This window comes from Lithobates pipiens, unplaced genomic scaffold, assembly GCF_037356315.1.
Source record: "Lithobates pipiens isolate NorthernLeopardFrog02 unplaced genomic scaffold, aLitPip1_a1.2 Scaffold_27, whole genome shotgun sequence".
Taxonomy (NCBI): Eukaryota; Metazoa; Chordata; class Amphibia; order Anura; family Ranidae; genus Lithobates; species Lithobates pipiens.
The window spans coordinates 41,727,177-41,748,531 of NW_027507788.1; the positions used below are offsets into that span (position 1 = coordinate 41,727,177).

The 21,355-nt window shown below is 43.9% G+C and overlaps 1 protein-coding gene across 1 annotated transcript in view; it reads right to left on the reverse strand.

Annotated features, from left to right (window-relative positions):
- The window catches only part of PI4K2B (phosphatidylinositol 4-kinase type 2 beta), a 146,857-nt gene that overhangs the window by 53,470 nt on the left and 72,032 nt on the right, over positions 1-21,355 (reverse strand). The gene's annotated exons all lie outside the window — the stretch shown is intronic.

Below are 21,355 nucleotides of genomic sequence, written 5' to 3' on the forward strand. Positions count from 1 at the left end.
TACAGGAATTCAGAAGAAAATGTACACGGTTGGGACGCCTGCCACCTACAGGAGGTTGGGAGAATATAATTTTCAAATCTTTTCGGACACATCAAAGCCACTGAAGCCAGACACAGTATAAACCCAATTTTTACCATCATGCCTTTTGTGAGCAAGTGGTACAAAGAACCAATAAAAACAAGGGTGAACAGCGGCGCTAGATATGGTGATAACATAAAATTATATAACAACTGGAATATAGGTATACATAAAATGTGTGTGAATAAGCACACATGATATTAAAACATTTGTTTAAAACATAATGTCCATAAATGATCCGAGATCTTGTATGATTAGCACCTGGAGGCAGCTCCCTTAGAGTGAAGCGATGAGCTCTGTGTAGAAATGGGAACAGAGGGGCGCCAGACTGAGTGCAGTATAAATCATATATTTAATAAAAACAAGTAGTAACTCACAGGTTAAATTAGATGAGTTCAGTATGCAGTGAAAATCGCCAGTCCTGGAGTCTCATAAATGTCTTCCCTTTGCAGCCTGGGGCACTGGTGTGATCTTACAGGGATCCAGAAAATGCTGGGAACCAGGAGGCAGGAAACAAGAAGCAGCTGGTCGTGACTTCACAGGAACAGGAAGTGTGATTATTCACAGTGGCAAGGAATGGTAATGCATTTCGAAGCTACAGCTTCTTCATCAGACCATGATTAGCTGGCAAACCTGGCAGTCTTATATTACAGAGGAAATAGAAACAGAGAGATCTGATGGGCTGGCCAGCCCGTCAATCAAATACACAGATTCAAAGAGGTAGATGGCTGGAGACCGAAGAGAATGTAAATATGAGTAAGAAGCTTGCTGATTAATAGTGGAAGATAAGTTTATAACGTTTGCAGAAATCGATCAATTCACTAATTGATTAAATACATAAATATAAAATGTATAAATATACCTCAAATTTAAAATGAATACATTTTTATAAGTAAATTAACTAAAAAATGAATTAAGAAAATTATTAGCAATTTGGAAATCAATTGATTATTATAAATTATAATGAATTAATAAAATGGTGAGAATGGAGGAAAGAGAGGACTCTATGCTAGGTATAATATTAAGTTTCTAAGTTATATCATGACCAAAACATCATGTACATGTTCACAACATGCAGTTGTAAACATGTACATGTGCAACAAACGCATGTATATACGTGAGTATATACAAACATCTTTCTGTCCCAATACTCTCTAGAGGGAACATACTATTGTATAAAAAAGGGGAAGGGGGAAGAGAAAAAAAAAAAAAAAGGGGGGGGGGGAGGGGGTGGTAAAAACAAAAACAAAAAGGGGGGGTGGTAAAAAAAAATAAAAAAAAATAAAATAAAAAGCGGTGCCAAAGTTGTGTCTGTTGCCCAAATGAGCTATTTAGTGGATAAAACTGGGTATCCATTCACCAGTAACCGGGCAACCCACTGAGGCATGACCAGGGGAAAATCACACCAGCACCTGATTAAATAACAGTGCTGATTTCGATCTCCTCGTTCATTCCTCTAGGCGACATAGTATCCAAAGTGAAAATCCAATACGTTTCCTGACGACACAGTCTTTTGAAACGTTCTGCTGGGGGAAATTTATCTGGAATTGATTCAAGGACCCAAACTTTTAGATCCTTGGATGATTGTTTATGATATTCTAGAAAGTGGCGGGGGACACTGTTTAGGGAGACCAGCATCGACAAATCTGCGATGTTCCCCAAATCTGGCTCTAAGGGCTCTGATTGTACGGCCCACATATAGCATGCCACAAGGGCAGGCTAGACAGTAAACCACAAACATGGAAGAACAGTTATGGAAGGTGTTGAATGTGTATGTCTTACCCTTATGAGCAAAGGATTTTTGACCATGTTCAATATGAGCACAAGTCAGGCACAGGGATTTTTTACACTGAAACATGCCCACCAGAGGAATGAGTGTTAGTTGAATGTTATTGGATATAGATTGGGCATATTTAATTTTGCTAGGAGCGATTTTCCCTTTTATATTTGGAGCCTTCCTATAGGCAAATTGTGGCACTGTAGGAATACTGGTTTTTAAGTGTGGGTCTTGCTGTAGTATAGACCAGTGTTTTTTGAAAACGCTCTCCATTTTCCAGTGTTTGTTGTGATATTGGGTTATGAATCTTGTTCCTACATTTTCTTGTGATCGCTGTTTTGATTTTGGAATGTCATTGGTATTGTAAACCATATGAGCCTGATCGATGAGGTCTGGGGGGTAGCCTTTCTCTATAAATTTCTGTTTGAGGTGAACACTTTGTGCATTATAGTCCTCCAACCTAGTGCAATTGTGCCGTAACCGGCAAAATTGACTTTTGGGGACATTTTTAACCCATCTCGGATGGTGACAACTGGTGAAATGTAAAAAAGAGTTCCCTGATGTGGGCTTGGTGTAACCTTTAGCTATAATTGTGGACTCTTGGTGACTGAGTTCCAGGTCCAAAAAACAAAGAAGTGGCATTTATTTCTGAGGTAAAGGAAAGACCAAAATTGTTAGAGTTGCAGTGTGATAGAAATTCCTGTACAGTATGAGGAGGACCATCCCAGATGATAATAATGTCATCGATGTAGCGCCCATAGAAGACCAGGTGCGCTGCGAATGGGTTATGTGCCCATATGTACCTGGTCTCCCATAGGCCCATCGTGAGATTTGCATAACTGGGGGCAAAATTTGCCCCCATAGCAGTCCCAGTATTCTGAAGGTAATAATCATCCTCAAAGTTGAAGTAATTATGTTCCAGGCAGAATCTGGTCGCTTTCAGAATAAACTGTGACTGTCTGGAATTGATGTCACTGTCCTCGGATAAAAAATGCAAAACCGCCTGTAGTCCAACCTCATGCGGGATCGAGGTGTACAATGAACACACATCCAACGATACCCACAGATATGTTGGTTCCCAAGTATATGGTTGTAATAACTCTAGGAGATGGGTACCATCCCGGATATACGAGGGGAGAGCTTGGGCCAGAGGTTGGAGGAATTGATCGATGTAGAGAGAATAACTGGTGGTAATACTCTCCATGGATGCCACAATGGGACGTCCAGGAGGATTCTCAAGGTTCTTGTGTACCTTTGGAAGATGGTAGAAGTACGGTACATTGTAATATTCTCTATGGAAGAAAGAGGCTTCAGCTTTAGAAAGGACACCCTCAGATGAAGCTATGGTAATCAAATTCTTGGATTCCTTGATGAAATCTGGTAAAGGGTCTGTTTTTAGTTTTGTATATGTGCTACGATCAGAAAGTAGGCGGTGTGATTCATCAAGATAGGTGGCTCGGTCTTGAATGACTATACCACCGCCTTTGTCTGCCATTTTGATAATTATTTGTTCGTTCTTACTTAAGTTGTTTATAGCTAGACGTTCTTGAGAGGTGAGATTGGCTTTATTATGTATGGATTTGGATTGTTTACATATTTCCAGAAGTTCTGAATATACCACCTGATAAAATGATTCTATGTAGGGGCCTTTGTTATGTGTGGGGTTAAAGATAGACTTTGGTTTAAAAGAGGTATGTTTAATAGGTGGAGAATGGGCTAGTTGTTGGAATTCAAGAATTTGCTCCATATTATCACAATCCTCCCATAGTTCCATCAAATCGCTCATGGCTCGTATTTCTATGGAGGTATCGAAAATGGTGTCAGGCACTGGGATGGTGTTGACATTGGCTACTATGGTATCTTTGTGTTTGTTGGCCTGTAGACTGAAATGTCTCTTGAGAGTAATATTTCGGATGAATTTGTTCAAATCTTTGAAAATGGTAAATGGATTAAGTGGAATAGTAGGGGTGAAATTTAGACCTCGTTGTAATAATGACAGTTCATCATCAGTAAATGTAATGGAAGACAAATTGAAGATCTTTACAGTCTCCGCATTTTTTCTGGGTGTGGTGTGTTTAGATCTGCCCCCTCTCCTGCCTCGTCGTCGTCGTGTTTTGTAGCTAAAGGTTACACCAAGCCCACATCAGGGAACTCTTTTTTACATTTCACCAGTTGTCACCATCCGAGATGGGTTAAAAATGTCCCCAAAAGTCAATTTTGCCGGTTACGGCACAATTGCACTAGGTTGGAGGACTATAATGCACAAAGTGTTCACCTCAAACAGAAATTTATAGAGAAAGGCTACCCCCCAGACCTCATCGATCAGGCTCATATGGTTTACAATACCAATGACATTCCAAAATCAAAACAGCGATCACAAGAAAATGTAGGAACAAGATTCATAACCCAATATCACAACAAACACTGGAAAATGGAGAGCGTTTTCAAAAAACACTGGTCTATACTACAGCAAGACCCACACTTAAAAACCAGTATTCCTACAGTGCCACAATTTGCCTATAGGAAGGCTCCAAATATAAAAGGGAAAATCGCTCCTAGCAAAATTAAATATGCCCAATCTATATCCAATAACATTCAACTAACACTCATTCCTCTGGTGGGCATGTTTCAGTGTAAAAAATCCCTGTGCCTGACTTGTGCTCATATTGAACATGGTCAAAAATCCTTTGCTCATAAGGGTAAGACATACACATTCAACACCTTCCATAACTGTTCTTCCATGTTTGTGGTTTACTGTCTAGCCTGCCCTTGTGGCATGCTATATGTGGGCCGTACAATCAGAGCCCTTAGAGCCAGATTTGGGGAACATCGCAGATTTGTCGATGCTGGTCTCCCTAAACACAGTGTCCCCCGCCACTTTCTAGAATATCATAAACAATCATCCAAGGATCTAAAAGTTTGGGTCCTTGAATCAATTCCAGATAAATTTCCCCCAGCAGAACGTTTCAAAAGACTGTGTCGTCAGGAAACGTATTGGATTTTCACTTTGGATACTATGTCGCCTAGAGGAATGAACGAGGAGATCGAAATCAGCACTGTTATTTAATCAGGTGCTGGTGTGATTTTCCCCTGGTCATGCCTCAGTGGGTTGCCCGGTTACTGGTGAATGGATACCCAGTTTTATCCACTAAATAGCTCATTTGGGCAACAGACACAACTTTGGCACCGCTTTTTATTTTATTTTATTTTATTTTTTTTACCACCCCCCCCTTTTTGTTTTTGTTTTTACCACCCCCTCCCCCCCCCCTTTTTTTTTTTTTTTTTTTTTTTTTTCTCTTCCCCCTTCCCCTTTTTTATACAATAGTATGTTCCCTCTAGAGAGTATTGGGACAGAAAGATGTTTGTATATACTCACGTATATACATGCGTTTGTTGCACATGTACATGTTTACAACTGCATGTTGTGAACATGTACATGATGTTTTGGTCATGATATAACTTAGAAACTTAATATTATACCTAGCATAGAGTCCTCTCTTTCCTCCATTCTCACCATTTTATTAATTCATTATAATTTATAATAATCAATTGATTTCCAAATTGCTAATAATTTTCTTAATTCATTTTTTAGTTAATTTACTTATAAAAATGTATTCATTTTAAATTTGAGGTATATTTATACATTTTATATTTATGTATTTAATCAATTAGTGAATTGATCGATTTCTGCAAACGTTATAAACTTATCTTCCACTATTAATCAGCAAGCTTCTTACTCATATTTACATTCTCTTCGGTCTCCAGCCATCTACCTCTTTGAATCTGTGTATTTGATTGACGGGCTGGCCAGCCCATCAGATCTCTCTGTTTCTATTTCCTCTGTAATATAAGACTGCCAGGTTTGCCAGCTAATCATGGTCTGATGAAGAAGCTGTAGCTTCGAAATGCATTACCATTCCTTGCCACTGTGAATAATCACACTTCCTGTTCCTGTGAAGTCACGACCAGCTGCTTCTTGTTTCCTGCCTCCTGGTTCCCAGCATTTTCTGGATCCCTGTAAGATCACACCAGTGCCCCAGGCTGCAAAGGGAAGACATTTATGAGACTCCAGGACTGGCGATTTTCACTGCATACTGAACTCATCTAATTTAACCTGTGAGTTACTACTTGTTTTTATTAAATATATGATTTATACTGCACTCAGTCTGGCGCCCCTCTGTTCCCACAAAGAACCAATAACAGAGGAGCATGACCCATCTCCCTCAATGGACTTTCTAGAAAAAGAATTTACAATAAAATGACAAAAACCTTAAAATTTTCTTTATCGCTCATTTAAAAAAAAGGGACACAGGAATTAAGGTAATTCTTAATTGGAATATCCAAAAATCAGTCCAACTGGGGGTGGGAAATAACCAATGAAAAAAAATATGCAAATCAAGGTTAGATAAAGAAAAGGACCGAAACCAGATATTAAAAGTGCCATGACCGAGGGGAGGGCATTAACGATCAACCTAGTGCTCCAGACCAGGACAGATAGATAATCACTGCTAAGAAGAAACTGCTACCTGAAGAAATGATGGGAGTCAACCAGTGATGGACCAATTTACCATCCACCAAAAATAGGCAACACAAAACATACGACCCAAACAGGAATAAAAAACAGACTAACAAAAATGGGCAACGGGAAGAAAATGTTTCCAATTTGGTTAACAAAAAACAAACCACACACCTTAAGACTAGCATACCTAACCCTTGAATTTAGGAAAAGGAAGTCTGAACAGACATACCATATCCAGAGGAAAAACCAGCTGAATATTTTTAAAAATCATAAATATACATATTTCACATTTCTAACTATTGCGACAGCTCTTTTGTAAATGGTAACGCGCGCTTGGACTTTTTTACTTGAATTTGTGTTTGTATTGTTATGTGTTTTACATTTTATACATTTTGTAGGTTTACCTTATTGGTTTAAAATAAAAGCATGTTGCGCAATGATGGCCGCTTACTTATTATGAGATATCAAGACTAATATGGAGATATCAGGAGTAACTAGTGGCAACCTAGTTGGAGAAATGCCAGAAAAACCCAGGAAAGTTGAGTGGTTATCCCAATATAAACCAAAGGCAAAGTTTTTTCTAGGTTCTGGTGATTGCCCATTTCAGAAGGTGGTGGCGATTAACAAAGTGGTGAAAAGGTTCCTAAAGCACGTGTGAAAGCACGTGTGAACTTGCCCACATTATGCACATGGGATTTAAATGTTAAAAATGTGAAGAGGACTTTGTGGATTATTGTCCTGGTGTTTGAGAATTTTGCAATATATTGATACTTTGCACTATATAGTTATATAGTTTTGATGATTGCAATTTATGCACATTTTGTAGACACCGTTTTAGTGGTAAAAATTGTATAAGCACTTTAGGATCAGCGCAATTACATTTTATGCAATACTATCCCCCCCCCAAACAGTGGTAGGGGACTCTTAACTGCAGCAGAACTAATTTTAAAATATTATAATTAAGCACTACTTTTTGCGCCAGTGACACTTTTACCTTAATACAAAAAAACCTGCCTAGAATTTGGCAGGACCCATGCTGTAAAAAATAAATAAATACTGGGACTCTGTACTTAATGAGACCAAGATAAAAGTTTTTGGAATTGATGGCTTCAAAACTGTATGGCGTTGCAAAGGTGAGGAATACAAAAGAAAAATACATGGTGTCTACAGTGAAACATGGTGGTGACAGTGTCCCTCTGTGGGGCTGCATGAGTGCTGCTGGTGTGAGCATCTCTCTCCATAAAAGGTTGTTATTGAATAATGTAGAGGTTGTTCTTAAAGAATGGAAAAAGATGTTGCAATATGTAGCCAACTTGTTCATTCCATGCCTAGAAGACTTGGTGCTGTCCTTACAAATCACTGAGGTTTTATTTATTTTTTATTTATTTTTTTTAATGACAACAACACTAGCTGTAGTAGTTTTTGTTGTGGGGTGTATTCATTTTTGCATCAAATAATTGGAGATGTTGTAATATAAAAGTTAAATTATTAAAACCTTGGACAGAGGTGCGGCTGTGGATGTAGTGACTTGGATTTTGCAAAAGCGTTTGACACAGATCCCCACACAGGGCTAACCTGTATGGTAAGGTCTACGGGCTTGGAAAGATCAGTTTGTAAATGGATAGAAAACTGGCTAAAAGACAGAATTCAGGGAGTTAATGATTCTTACTCTGAATGGTCTAAGGTTATCAGTGGTGTACCCCACGGTTCAGTGTTGGGACTTTTTAATATCTTTATAAAATTAGAGTCTGGGATTAAAAAGTACCATTTCAGTACACCAGAGGACACCAAGCTATGCAGTGGAATAACATACTTAGGGCCGGTTCACACTGCAGGCGATGCGAGGCGACACCGACTTGCCTCGCCGCGACCTGCCGCGACCTCAGCGGCAACTTGCAGATGACTTCTGTATAGAAGTCAATGCAAGTCGCCCCGAGGTCGCCCGAAAGTAGTACAGGAACCTTTTTTCTGAGTCGGAGCGACTCGAGACGCTCCTCTCAGAACGGTTCCATTGTACAGAACGGGGGCGACTTGTAAGATAGCGGCGAGGCGAGTCATGTCGCCTCGCATCGCCCGCAGTGTGAACCGGCCCTTACAGGATGTCTCCAACTTCCAAGCCAAAAAACAATGCACTGTTTAATTGGGCAACTAGGTGGCAAATTAGTTTTAATGTTGATAAATGTAAAGTTATACTTGTATCATATATACTAGGGGGAGTATAACTGGGGGAATCAATGGGGGAGAAGGACCTGGGGGTTTTGGTAGATCAGAAGATTAATATTAACATGCTATGTCAAGCTACACAGTTTCCAAAGCGAGCAAAGTCTTTTCTTGTATTGAGAGGTATGGACTGCAGAGAGATCATTTTGCTCCTGTTCAAATCATTAGTAAGACCTCATCTGGAATATGCAGTTCGCACCAGTTCTCAAAAAGGATATTGGGTAACTGGAGAAAGTGCAGAGAAAGGTAATCAAACTGATAAGGGGCATGGAGGAGCTCTGCTATGAGGAAAGATTAGATTAGAGCAACTGAATTTATTCACTCTTGAGAAGAGGAGATTAAAGTGGGGGGGGGGGGGGATATGATCAACATGTCCAAATACTTAAGTAGTCCATATAGTGAACTTGGTGTTGAGTTATTCACTTTAAGGTCATCACAGTAGACAAGGGGACATGCTTTACATATTAGAGGAAAAGAGATTATATCTCTAAATATGGAAAGACTTCTTCACAGTAAGAGCTGTGAGAGAAGAAAAAAAAAAAAAAAAAAAAAAAAAAAAGAGAAAAGAAGACTCCCTCCAGAGGTGGTTCTGGCCATCTCGGTTTATTGCTTTATAAAAAAAAGGCCTGGATTCTTTCCTAAATGCACATAAAACTGGGTACTAACATTTATAGGTAAAGTTGATCCAGGGAAAATCGGATTGCCTCTCAGGGGATCAGGAAGGATTTTTTTTTCCACTGCAGCAGCAAATTGGATCATGCTTTGCTGGGGTTTTTCGCCTTCCTCTGGATCAACCGAGGGTATAGGATTGTGTATTTTGGATTGTATGATTTTGTTCTTCTCTCTTTTAATCGGTTGAACTGGATGGACTGGTGTCTTTTTTTCAACCTAAGTAATTAACCTTACGTTCATGTAATGAGCTAAACAAATGTTCTATAAAGATGCAGTTGTCAAATATTTGGAAATTGTTCTAGTGTTCATTGAGATATTGATTAAAATATCATTTTCAAAAGGGTACAGTGCCTTGCGAAATAATTCGGCCCCCTTGAACTTTTCAACCTTTTGCCACATTTCAAGCTTCAAACAAAGATATACATTTATTTTTTGTGAAGAATCACCAACAAGTGAGACACAATTGTGAAGTGGAACGAAATCTATTGGATCTTTGAAACTTTTTTAACTAATAAAAAAATGAAAAGTGGGGCGTGCAAAATTATTCGGCCCCCTTGCATTAATACTTTGTAGAGCCACCTTTTGCTGCGATTACAGCTGCAACTCGCTTGGGGTATGTCTATCAGTTTTGCACATCGAGAGACTGAAATTCTTGCCAATTCTTCCTTGCAAAACAGCTCGAGCTCAGTGAGGTTGGATGGAGAGCGTTTGTGAACAGTAGTTTTCAGCTCTTTCCACAGATTCTCGATTGGATTCAGGTCTGGACTTTGACTTGGCCATTCTAACACCTGGATACGGTCATTTGTGAACCATTCCTTTGTAGATTTTGCTGTATGTTTGGGATCATTGTCTTGTTGGAAGATAAATCTCCGTCCCAGTTTCAGGTCTTTTGCAGACTCCAACAGGTTTTCATCCAGAATGGTCCTGTATTTGGCTGCATCCATCTTCCCCTCAATTTTAACCATCTTCCCTGTCCCTGCTGAAGAAAAGCAGGCCCAAACCATGATGCTGCCACCACCATGTTTGACAGTGGGGATGGTGTGTTGAGAGTGATGAGCTGTGTTGCTTTTACGCCAAACATATCATTTTGCATTGTGGGCAAAAAGTTCGATTTTGGTTTCGACCAGAGCACCTTCAACATGTTTGGTGTGTCTCCCAGGTGGCTTGTGGCAAACTTTAGACGAGACTTTTTATGGATATCTTTGAGAAATGGCTTTCTTCTTGCCACTCTTCCATAAAGGCCAGATTTGTACAGTGTACGACTGATTGTTGTCCTATGGACAGACTCTCCCACCTCAGCTGTAGTTCTCTGCAGTTCATGGGCCTCTTGGCTGCATCTCTGATCAGTCTTCTCCTTGTCTGAGCTGAAAGTTTAGAGGGACGGCCAGGTCTTGGTAGATTTGCAGTGGTCTGATACTCCTTCCATTTCAAAACGATCGCTTGCACAGTGCTCCTTGGGATGTTTAAAGCGTGGGAAATCTTTTTGTATCCAAATCCGGCTTTAGACTTCTCCACAACAGTATTACGGACCTGCCTGGTGTGTTCCTTGGTCTTCATGATGCTCTCTGTGCTTTCAACAGAACCCTGAGACTATCAGAGCAGGTGCATTTATACAGAGACTTGATTACACACAGGTGGATTCTATTTATCACCATCAGTCATTTAGGACAACATTGAATCATTCAGAGATCCTTGCTGAACTTCTGGAGCGAGTTAGCTGCACTGAAACTAAAGGGGCCGAATAATTTTTCAGTTTTTTTTTTTATTTGCTAAAAAAGTTTAAATTATCCAATAGATTTCGTTCAACTTCACAATTGTGTCCCACTTGTTGGGGATTCTTCAAAAAAATTTAAATGTTATATCTTTATGTTTGAAGCCTGAAATGTGGCAAAAGGTTGAAAAGTTCAAGGGGGCCGAATACTTTCGCAAGGCACTGTATATACTCATTTATGCTGAGCACTGTATGTCAAGGTGGATTATTGGAGCATTTCCAGTGGGCAGAAACCACTTAACAATATATATCCTTTCAAATGGGGAAAAGATCTATTAAGATCACAGGAGGGGTCTGGGGTCCAGGATCCTACAGGTTCTTTCCAGTCTTTGAAGAGGAGTGGTTTAAATTCTGGGTGTAGCGAGTCTTTTCAGCTGCAGGAGCTCTAAAAGGCCTAGAACAGCAGACTGATCCTCTAAAAGCAGGGCAGTACATACTGCATCAATGAGGTTAGAAATAACCCCTTACAAATCTGACTAATATGTCACTTGCTGTAAAACAGCCTCTCTAGGAGAAGACTGAGGATTCTGAATAAGAACCAGAAAAGGTCATATAGATTTCAGGTGAAAAATAGAGGGGTCCTTTAAAGTCCGCGCTAGACTCCACTGAGGATGGTGCCGAAGTACAGACAGATTTCGCCAGTAATTGGGCACTGACAAGAAGTCCCAAATGGTCATATTGGTTCTTGTGGACATGGCAGAGGCCTTGGACTCAACTGATCAAACTGGCAAAGCCTCTAATGGGGATCCCATAACAATAGTGGCCCCAGTCGCTCCCAAGGACATCACATAAACACCCCTAGATTCCAGGCTAGTCCCATAATCTAATCTATCAGACCAGCTTGAATACTTCAAAAGCCGTTGCTGAGGATATATCAATCTAGATAGCTGCTATTTAGAGACTAGCTCTAGCAGTATTTTTTAAACTGATTAAAGATACCGAAGAAAAATAAAATAAAAATTTTACAGCGTGCTGCTTGCAGAAAAAAAAATAAATAGGATTTTTATAACAGCTTACCTGTAAAAATCCTTTGCTTGGAGTACATCACGGGACACAGAGCCACAATAATAACTGTATGGGTTATATAGCACCTTCAGGTGATGGACACTGGCACACCCTAAACAGGAAGTTCGATTCCCCATATAACCCCTCTTCTTACCAGGAGTAACTCAGTTTTGTAGCAAAGCAATACTCAAGCAACCAGAAAGAGGGGGAAGGACCTCTGTGTCCCGTGATGTACTCCAAGAAAAGCATTTTACAGGTAAGCCGTTATAAAAGAAAAAAAAAATAAAATAGGATTTTTGTACTCACCGTAAAATCCTTTTCTCTGAAGTTCACTGACTGACACAGCTCCATTATTCTTGACCATAGGGTTGTTACGCCACCTTCAGGAGAGGACTAGGCAGAACATGTTATACATGTGAAAAAAACAGAACTTTACAGTTCCGCACAGGTCCCTGCAGTAACAACCCCTCAGCCTGCTTCCTGCAGCTCAGTATGTCAACAAGCAGTATAACGTAAACCAATAGGAGGGGATGGTGCTGTGTCAGTCAGTGAACTTCAGAGAAAAGTATTTTACGATGAGTACAAAAATCCTATTTTCTCTTTCGTTCACTGACTGACACGGCTCCATTATTCTTGACCATAGGGACATCCCCAAGCAGCATCATAATGAGGGGTGGGAACAGTATAACAAACTTCACCCACAACCAGAAGTGCTCCCTAACAGGGGAGTCACCACTATCTAGCCACATCAGAACTTGCGTTCAACAATGCAACAGTGCATTATACTCAAAAGTAACTGTATTTTTATAAAAACAGAGTAAAGGTGCAGAACTGCAACATTACATGGCCGCCTGCAAAACTTTGCGGCCAAAGCAGGCATCAGACAATGCGCTTACATCCACTTTGTAGAATTCGGTAAAACTGTGAACGGACAACCAAGTCGCCGTCTTACACACTTGAGCGACTGACGCTTGATGTCGGAAAGCCCAAGAGGTTCCAATTACCCTGTTACAATGGGCCGTGACAGGAAAGGGGGGGTGCACATGCCCCTTCAAGGCATAGGCCTGTACCACAATCTGTCCGATTCACCTAGAAATGGTGGCAGACGAGACCGCCATATCTTTTTTCGGACCAGCTACCGAAACTAACAGAGTCTGACTTCTGAAAGGGAGCCGTGGCAGACAAATACACCCTTAGAGCCCAGACCACATCCAGGGAATGAAGGGCCACCTCCTTAGGGTGTGTCGGTTTAGGACACAAAGATGGTAACACAATGTCTTCATTGATGTGGAACGCCGAAACCACCTTTGGCAGAAAAGAAGGTTGTGGACGCAACACCTTATCCTCATGGATAACCATATAAGGCGACTTGCAAGTCAAGGCCGCCAGTTCTGAAACCCTCCTGGCCGATGTAATGGCCACTAGAAAGACTACTTTCCCTGAAAGAGTCAACAAGGGAATTTCCCTGATGTTCTCAAATGGCGGTTTCTGAAGCACCGATAACACTAGGTTCAGATCTCACGGGGATAAAGGTGGACGAATGCCGGACCCCCTGGAATAAGTGTTCACTAGAGAACGAGATGCCAAGGCAGATATTTGTCCTTTAAATAGTGCTTAAAGGGGTTGTAAAGGTTTGTCTTATTTTCTAAATAGGTTCCTTTAAGCTAGTGCATTGTTGGTTCACTTATCTTTTCCTTCGTTTTCCCTTCTAAATTAGTTTTTCTTTGTTTTCTGTCTGAATTTCTCACTTCCTGTTCCTCCTCAGTAAGCTGTTCTGGCTGACTAAACACCGCTCGGATGATGGTGTGAAGTTTACTGAGGAGAAACAGGAAGTGAGAAATTCAGACAAAAAAAAAAAAAAAAAAACAACATTTAGAAGGGAAAAATCGAAGGAAAAGTAGCTTAAAGGAACCTATTTAGAAAAGAAGTAACGAACCTTTACAACCCCTTTAAAGCCAATTTCTGGTCTACTCATCGCTTTAGAAACAGCAGGATCCTGGAGACGGAATAGGTGCGCGGACGCCACCCTTTCTCTTCACACATGGAGATGTAAGCCTTCCAGGATACGATGATATATCTTTCGAGAAGAAGATTTCCGTGCCCTCAACATAGTTGAAATCACTGAGTCCAATAGGCCTCGGTTCCGTAGCACCTGGCTCTCAACAGTCATGCCGTTAAAACCAGCGATTGTAAAGCAGGATGCAGAATCGGACCTCGAGACAGAAGGTCTTCTCACATCGGTAGTCGCCAGTGAGTGTCTGCAACCAGGCATACTAGGTTGGCATACCAGGGGCGCCGAGGCCAATCTGGGGCAATTATTATTACTGGAATCCCCTCATCTCAAATCTGCGGAGCAGACGTTGTAGTAGCTTAAGTAGAGGAAAGGCGTAGATCAGTCAATACTGACCCCACGGAGCAACCAGTGTGTCTGCCCAAGGATCTCTTGTCCTGCATATGAATTGACACCTTCCGATTGAGACAGGAAGCCAGGAGATCCACGTTTGGTGTGCCCCATTGCAGGCACAGAAGCCTGAACACCTCCGGATGCAGCGCCCATTCTCCTGGGTCCAGCATCTGGCGACTTAGATAGTACGCTTGCCAGTTTTCCCCTCCGGGAATGTAAATGGCCGACAGGGCCAGTACATGTCACTCTGCCCACTGAAGGATGTGAGCGACCTCCCGTGCTGCAGCCGAGCTTCTTGTTCCCCCTTGATGGTTGACATATGCCACCGCCATGGCATTGTCTGACTGGATCCTGATCGGCCGCCCTCGTAATCTCATCGACCATGTGGAGAGGCATAGCCTGATCACTCGAAGCTTGAGCACACACCGATCGGCAACTTGGATTCCTCCCCTGACCAGAGACCCTGGGTCCACTGTAGTCCCAGTACGCCACCCCAGCCTGACAGGCTGGTGTCCGTTGTGATCACCGTCCAATGTAGAAGTAGGAATGACTTCCTGGACCGAAGATCTGGGGACCTCAGCCACCAGAGCAGGGAGTCCCTGACTAACTGGCTCATTCACCCAAATCTGCCGATCCAGGGATAATGGAGATTTGTCCCATTTTGTCAAGATCTCCTTCTGCAAGACTGGTGTGAAACTGGGCGTACGGTACCGCCTCGAAGGAGGCCAACATGAGCCCTAGGACACCTGCGTTTTATCAATAGTTTTACCATGGTTCTGAGAGTCTGCAGCTTGTCTGAAGGGAGAAACACTCCTCGCTTCCATGGAGTCCAGCAGTAGGCCTAGGTACTCCAAGCGCTGAGTCGGTAGGAGCACCGACTTCTTTAGATTCAACAGCCACCCAAATTCCTGCAGGGTCTGCATGGTGATCGCCACATCCTTTAACTCTGAGGCGGAAGATGCTCTCAGGAGGAGATGGTCTAGATATATACGATCGCGATCCCGCTTTGTCACAACAACGCCAAAATTGGAGCCAATACCTTGGTAAAGACTCAGGGAGCTAATGCCAATCCAAAAGGGAGAGCCAAATTGGTAGTGGGCTTCCCCAACTGCAAAGCGCAGAAACCTCTGATGCCGGAGGCATACGGGTATGTGCAGGTATGCATACTGGATGTCCAAAGACGCCAGGGATTCCCCTTGATTGAGTGCAGCGACTACTGAGCGAACTGATTCCATTCTGAACCTCTGTACTTTTACAAAGCAATTGAGGGCTTTCAGGTCCAGGATTGGACGTACCACTTTCTTTTTGGGGAATACAGATTGGAGTAGAACCCCTGGAACCTTTCTGACACCGGAACAGGTACTATCACCCAGCGGCTTAGCAGGTCCCTTACCGCCCCCATTAAGGCCTCCCGGCGAGCCGGGAGTAAGGGTATGCTGGAGAGAAAGAATCTGTTTGCTGGCCAAGAGAGGAACTCCATCTTGTAGCCAGAGGAAATCAGTTCGCAGACCCATTGGTCGGACATCCGAGAGGCCCACCGGGCTGTAAACTCCCGAAGGTGACCCCCCCCCCCCCCCACCCGTGTGATGGTCGGGGCAAACCTTCATGGGCTAGCACTTTTGTTCGCAGGCTTGTTAGGCCTGCGATTCCAGGGATGCTATTGTCCCTCAGAGGATCGACATGTCCGGCTGGGAGCGTTTATTTGGACCCCCCGGATGGACAAAAAAGCCTCTTGAGCGGAAAATGAGGGTCCTTGCCTGTGGCGTGGCTCCTTAGTCTTCCTGGCCTGTGGGAGCAAGGTACTCTTCCCACCTGCGGCATTCTTAATGATGAAGAGCCGCTCACAAAGGAAGGGTAGATCCGGCAGGGCTTTTTTTTTTTTTTTGATGCTTTGTCTGCATTTTAGCCAAATCAGTCGCCTCAGCACCACTGCCGACACTGAAGCCCTGGATAGCAGAGGAAGTGTATCCAGGGCCGCGTCACAAATATACTTAAGGCCTTGCACTAACTGGTCTGCTAGTTCCACGCAGACGGGAGTAGCCTGCTACTTCTCCAATTCGCAGTGCAAACATTTTGCCCACTCAGTAAGTGTCTGAGACACAAGTTCTGTGGCCAGTACTGGTTGCAATACAACCGTAAACAAGGAACGGGCCACTGCCCCGGCCTTCCTGTCTGTAGGATCCTTAAATGCAGGAGTCCCCTCTACCGGGATCATGGTTACTTTATTTAACCTGGATACTGGGGGTTCCACGACCGGAGAAGCCAACCATTTTTTCAAAAAGGTGTAATGCTCCGCCATACTTTTTGGGACTGAAAAGGTCCGTTGCGGTCTTCCCCATTCCTTATATATGAACTTATCTAAATAAGTCAGATACGGAAAAACCTTTAGGTGCATGGGCTGGCTTATGGGACCAAAAAGGGGCCGCTACTTCAGCAGAGGGACCTGCTGTATCCTGAATCTTCAGGGTATCACGCACAGCTGTGACAAGTGCTTCAACAAGCGCTTTGTCTTGCACGGACTCATCCTCACTGTCTGATTGGCCCTGGTCGTCATCTGAAGTAACAGAGCAGGGGCCGCCAGCCTCAGCGGGGCCAGAGTCTGCGTCAGAGCTCTCCCCAGAGGAGGGGGGGTAGGGGCCACTTTTTAATCATCTTTGTGCACTCACACCACCTCCACCCTGGCAACGAACATTTCAAGGACTGCCGACAAAGCGTCCAAAGACACTGCACTGTTTGCAAACGAGCCAGTTGCAATTGCAGGGAGTTCTGGGGAAGAAACACCAGTTTCTGAAGCCATGCTGACCCACCCTGTCTGCCACCCTTGGGGACTTAGGACAGGTGCACAGTCCCATCCTCCTAGCTCCTGCATACTGAGGGGCCCCCACCGCAGGACTCACCACCCCGACCGAGTTCTGCTCCATTCAGCTACAAGTGCCTGTGTCAGCTCCCAGGTGTCTTGAGTGAGAAACCGTGCTGTTCTGAGCAGCAGGAACCAGCACTGAGCATAAAAACCGCGCTGGGCTACAACAAAATGGCCGCCAGACACCCAGTATAAAAGGACATAATAGAAAATGGCCGCCAAACTACAGCAAAATGGCCCGACCATGCTTTCCATCGAGGCACACCAAAAATGGCTGACAACTATACATAGTGAAAGGACAATGAAAATGGCAGCAGAACAGTGCTATGTCAACCTCCAAACACCCAGCGGGGAGACCACAGACACCCAGGGACACAGCCACCCAGCACTGCCCCCCATCCAAGGCGAGAGCCCCCCAGGGAACCCCTGGCTACAGGTACACACACCGCTCAGCAGCCCATAATGTAGCATCATCCACTGGGGGGGGGGGGGGGAATAGGGAGAAGAGGGACCCCCGAATCGACCTCCCAGGGAATGCTCAGCTGCTCCATCCTGCCGAGGCAGGGAGAGCTGTACTTACCATCCGGACGAGCTGGGGACATCCCATCACAGACTCACTCTCCGATCAGTACGGGGTGGCTGCTGGCCACAGCACACCGTGACAAAGACATCAGTAGAAAAGAAATCACGCTCGATTGCCAAGTGGGGGAGACTACAAGGATAAGGATATCCAGCCTGTCACACAGCTGGCTGTTGATAGTCGCTCACAGGATTCAAAAATCTTGCGCAAAAGGCAAACTTCCACAAAAAAAAAATCCCAGGACTGATGGTCCTGCAGGGTTTCTAGGTCCATCTCCTTCACTAGGCAGAAAAAAAAAAAACCTGAGCTGCAGGAAGCAGGCTGAGGGGTTGTTACTGGAGGGACCGTCCCCTGGGCGGAACTGTAAAGTTCTGTTTTTTCACATGTATATGTTCTGCCTAGTCCTCTCCTGAAGGTGGCGTAACAACCCTATGGTCAAGAATAATGGAGCTGTGTCAGTCAGTGAATGAAAGAGAAATCCTATTTTCTTTAATGTACATCACGGGACACAGAGCCATAGTAATAACTGTATGGGATGTCCCAGAGCAATGCCACCTGAGGGGAGGGGTCAAACAAAAGTAGGGTGCAATCAGACCTGAGGACCTACACTGCTGCCTGCAGCACACTGCGCCCAAAAGGTGATATCCTCATGCCTTCTAAGAAATATGTTGCATCAGCTCAAAAGGCCGTTTCTGTAATGCCGACATAACTAAAACCAAGCCCCAAGGGTTCAGGGGTTCCCTAACCGGGTTAGCCCCTGTATAAAGCTACAGATAAAAGAATGCGAAGCAAGCGGACACTGAAACAATACTGATAAGGCCAAGACCTGGCCCTTGATAGTACTCAAGGCTGTTTTCATCTCTAGCCCCCATTTGCAGAAAGGCAAGAAGTCTACCCATGACATATTTCCTAGGATGCCAACCCCTGGATTTACACCAAGAAACATATGCCTTCCAGACTCTACAATAAATGGACTCTGTAAGCTGGCTTCCTTGCATTAATCAAGGTAGGCATCACTGAGCCTGAAAGCCCACGATTCCTTAGAATGTGGGTTTCAATAGCCAAACAGTTAAATTTAGGGTTTGTAATGTGGGATGGAACACTGGTCCCTGCGATAGCAGGTCTGGACATGGTGGTAGAGTCAATGGGGCCCCTACCACCATCTTTACCATTTCTGCATACCAAGATCATCTGGGCCACGCTGGGGCCACAAGAACTACAGACTTTCTTTCCCGCTTGATCCTGCGAAGAAGTCAAGGTAGCAGCAGAATAGCAGGGAATGCATAAAATCAGTGAGAAATGATCCCATGGGGTCACCAACGCATCTGTTCTGCATGCGAGTGGATGCCTTGTTCCTGACAAAGTTGTCGACTTTGTTGTTGAACCTGGACGCAAACAGATCTACATCTGGGATTCCCCATCTTTGGCTTATAGCCAGGAAGATGTCGGGGTGAAGAGACCATTCACCCAGGAACTGCTGGCGACTTAAGTAGTCTGCCTGCCAGTTCTCTACCCCTGAAATGATTGCCGAAATGCACGGCACAGGTTTTTCTGGCAAGTTAGGATATGCTTTAACTCTCCCTGGGCTGCCCGACTTCTGGTGCCCCCTTGGTGATTGATATGAGCCACTGCTGTGGCATTGTCGGATTGAATCCTGACCGAAGAATTCTGCAACCTGAATGTCCAGGCCCTTAGGGCTAGATGCATTGCCCGAATTTCTTGAATGTTGATGGGCAAGGGCCTTTCGGTTCTGGACCATTTCCCTTGGACAGACACTTCTTCTAGGACTGCTCCTCAACCAGAAAGGCCGGTATCTGTTACCACCTTCCAGGTAACCCGGTAAGAAGGATTTTCCCTTCTGCAGATATCAGATATCCTCCACCAACTGAGGCTCTGGTGCATTTTTGGCAACAAACGCATTGGAAAATCTAGTGCCCGAATATTCTTGTTCCAGGCTGATAGGATACTGTTTAAAAGCAGTATCTAATGAAACTGAGCATAGGGAACTGCTTCAAATGAATCCACCATCTTCTCCAACAATCTCATACAAAGACAGCGCTAGAGAATTAACAGCCAGCGTTCCTCGTGACCACAAGAACATGGCCACAGGTACAGAAAAATGCCCGTGGTTCCCGCAGTAAACATTCCCCCCTGCACGCGGCAAGTGAAGGCAAATAGCTGCAGTTCCCCCGAGCGGTCGGCCTGCATGGCGGGAAATGAAGGTGAGAAACGAAGGGATAACCAAGCGGACCAATCGTTAAAACGAAGTGATAAACGAAACATCGAAGTACAAACGAAAGGATAAACGAGCGGAACAAATGCACAGCACAACCACCTGCCAGAGACCACCCGGAGGACCCCCGGGCTAGGTGTGTGTTCCGCACCCCCTATGCCCAGCCACACAGCACCCCCTTAGAATGGGAAGGAAGGAAAGAGGCAGGGAGAGTAGAAAGGGAGAGAGATAGACCCCCTAAATCGACCTCCCAGGGAGTGCCCAGCTGCTCCAACCTGCCTAAACAGGTGGGACCATACTTACCCCTTCTGCAAGGACTGCTGGACACACTCCACAGACAGACCCATCACCCGAGCAGTACGGGGTGGCTGTCGGCCATGGCACACTGACTCAGACAACAGTAGCCCGGTCATTTATGTGTGCCCGGAACATATAGCTCATCGGCCGCCCCTGGACAAGAATGGGGTCTGTCGCGGCCGATCCAGCATGGAGCTAAGGTCTGCATGCACTCGATGGCCAGGCTGGGGAGACTACCAGGATCTATATTATCCAGCCTGTCACCTAGCCCGGATGTTGATTGTAGATCACAGGAAGCAAAAACAGCAAAAAAAGAAATTCAAAAGACCACTGGTCTCCACAGGAAGCCAGGTCCTTCTAGACTAGGCAGAAAAAAATTTTAGCTGCTGGGAGCAGAGTGAGGGGTTATAGCCAGTAGAACCGACCCCTGGGTGGTACTGTGCTTGTTTTTGTGTGTTCTGCCTAGTTCTCTCCTAAAGGTGGTGATATAACCCTAAGGTCAAGATTAAAGTGCTGTGTCAGTCAATGAACGAAAAAGAGAAATGGAATTTTTGGTGAGGTACTCCCAATAGGAAATCACGTCTAAAGGGATGCAGGCCCATTAGATCTACTTTCCACATGGACACACAAGGATTTTCTCTGAACAAAAAGGTAGGAATCTGCAACAACAAAACAAGTTAAATCTTTGCAATGTATATAGATCACCCAGAAGGGAATGTTTTTTTTTTCGTCAAAAGTGGAGTTACTGTTTAAGGATGCAAATCAATTAAAAACTCTTGCTTAGATTCTCCTGAACATATGCATGAAGATTCTGAACCCCGATTGCTTAAACCATGAAAACTGGAGAGTCTGACAGGAATATCCAGAATAAATTCTGAATTTGCATCCTTGATTCAATTAAAAAAAAAAAAACATTGCACACTGAGAAGTGACCACACA